The sequence below is a fragment of the Arachis ipaensis genome, chromosome B08 (assembly GCF_000816755.2).
Source record: "Arachis ipaensis cultivar K30076 chromosome B08, Araip1.1, whole genome shotgun sequence".
NCBI classification, from domain to species: domain Eukaryota; kingdom Viridiplantae; phylum Streptophyta; class Magnoliopsida; order Fabales; family Fabaceae; genus Arachis; species Arachis ipaensis.
In genome coordinates this window covers 127,559,095-127,561,165 of record NC_029792.2, presented here as the reverse complement: position 1 = coordinate 127,561,165, position 2,071 = coordinate 127,559,095, and the positions used below count along the sequence as shown (strand labels likewise).

Below are 2,071 nucleotides of genomic sequence, written 5' to 3'. Positions count from 1 at the left end.
CGACTCTCCCTCTCTCTCGGCTCTCACCTTGAATGTTCTCCCTTTCCTTCTGAACCCTCACTATCCGACGTAACCCCTTTCTTTCACTCTTCATCCTCTCTCCCTCTCCACCGTAATCGCAGCCGCAGTCTGTGATCTGTCACTCTCTCAACCCCCACTCTCCCAAACCCTCACTCATCTGTGCCTCTCACTCTCTCAACCTCTCACTCTGTCAACCCCTCACTGTCGCATCCCTCACCTCTATTGCGTTCAGATACCTACAAAAAAAGGTTAAGCTCTTTTCATGGGTTTTCAATTGTTTCAGTATTTTTTTATATTGATAATACCTGTGTGGTTTTCTTTTGTTCAAATTCATGCGTGGTTTCACGATTTCTTTTGTTTTTTAAGGTTCATTTTTTTTTTCACGATTTCACGATTTCATGCGTGGTTTCATGCGTGGTTTCTTTTGTCCTTTTCTGTTTTTCCAGGAGCCCTCAATGCTGAACCCAGTTACTCATTCCAAGTGAGTTTCTTTTCTTGCTTTTCTTTTCTTTTCAATTTAAGTAGCTTAGTTTTTGCAATTAGGTAAGTTTTTTCAATTGTTTGTGCTCTTATTTTTGACACTGTGAGTTTTGGGCTGTGCTCTTTTTTCAATTTAATACCTGTGCTCTTTTTCAATTAGGTAACACAATTATAATTTTTTGTAGATTTCCGGTTTCCTTTAAAGATTATGGCTGCTGCTGTAACTGCGAGAACTGTTCGTGTTGTCATTGTTGTTTTTGATGGACCCAGTAGCTTTATTGCTTAACTAGGTTGGTGTTAATTTATGTAGTTGTGTGTTGTTAACTTGTTATGGATAGGTGAGATTACGGGTGGTCCTTAACTGCCATGGCTGCATGAACCTGTTTGACTTTGGAGTCCTTGGAATGTGTTCCATAATATGTTTGGAAATTGAGTAGTATCATGCTTTTCAGATTTGTCTGGTGCTGTGTGTTCTTTAGCTTTTACGCTGAATTCTTGCATCTTGAATCTTGTTCTTCTTGATGTTTTGAACTCTATAATATGTTTGGAAATTGAGTAGTATCATGCTTTTCAGATTTGTCTGGTGCTGTGTGTTCTTTAACTTTTACGCTGAATTCTTGCATCTTGAATCTTGTTCTTCCAACTGTGCTGTGTGTGAATTGCATGACCCTTCACATGGTTTCTTCACAATGCTGGAATTTGTTATGCTCCTAAGAAACTTTGTTGGAATTTGGAAAATTGGACCTGGTTCAATGAAATGTTCTGTTTTTGCTTATTACTATATTTTTAGTTTTTTACCTTAGTTACGCAAATGACATTATTTTCATAATATTTCTCAATTTCCCCTTTGAATCATTTAATTGATAAGTACAGAAAAATGAATTAAAGTTGTTTAAATATTATTCCGCATTTCAGGAATACTCGTTGTGAATGTTGAAACGTGTAGTTGTGTTGTGGCTTATCTCAAGTGATAGCTTCTTTAACTCCGTTGCTAACACTGGCATCCGGCAGTAAAACACCCCTACAAGTATTATGAGTAGAAAATTAGCATTGTCTAATATTCTGCTGTAACAGAAATTGGTACAGGTTTTGTGAAGCATATTAAAATCGAATCACTTGTTTTCTAAGCCCTCTGCAATGCATTTGCTTTCTATTGGTTCAAGTTGCATGATTGTTATTGAGAAGCATTTACAGTTTATAAATATCTAATTATTATTTTCTACTGAAAAATATGAAGTAAAGTTGCTGATAACATTTTTAATATAGGATAACATTTTCAAGTGGCATCCACGTCGCTTGTTCCCTCTTTACCCATCAGGCCCCAGCTTTGGATCTTTATAGCACAAAAAAGCATGTTCAACCCTTTCCTCTCTCCCTCTCCCTCACATATTTTTTCATCACTAGAAATTAATTTCGTATAAATATTAAAATCATCACTAAAATAATAAATAAGACGATAAATATCTGTTATTGACATAATCAAGGCAAATTTTATAATATTTATGAATTAGTATTTAATTTTTGTCTAATTTATGTTTTATAATAAATTTTAATTTCTTTTAAATTATGT

General features: G+C 35.0%; 1 long non-coding RNA gene across 10 annotated transcripts in view; it reads left to right on the top strand.

The window, feature by feature from the left end:
• The window catches only part of LOC107613067, a 3,185-nt gene continuing 1,121 nt past the window's right edge, over nt 8–2,071 (top strand). For 6 of the 10 annotated variants that reach the window (XR_001613912.2, XR_001613913.2, XR_001613911.2 and 3 more), the window contains exons 1-3: nt 8–269; nt 468–502; nt 687–791. This is a non-coding gene — a long non-coding RNA (uncharacterized LOC107613067). Of the gene's footprint in view, nt 270–467; nt 503–686; nt 792–1,416; nt 1,588–1,767; nt 1,985–2,071 lie in introns of those variants that run through there. The other 4 variants (XR_002353123.1, XR_001613916.2, XR_002353124.1 and 1 more) reach the window with 4 other exon arrangements.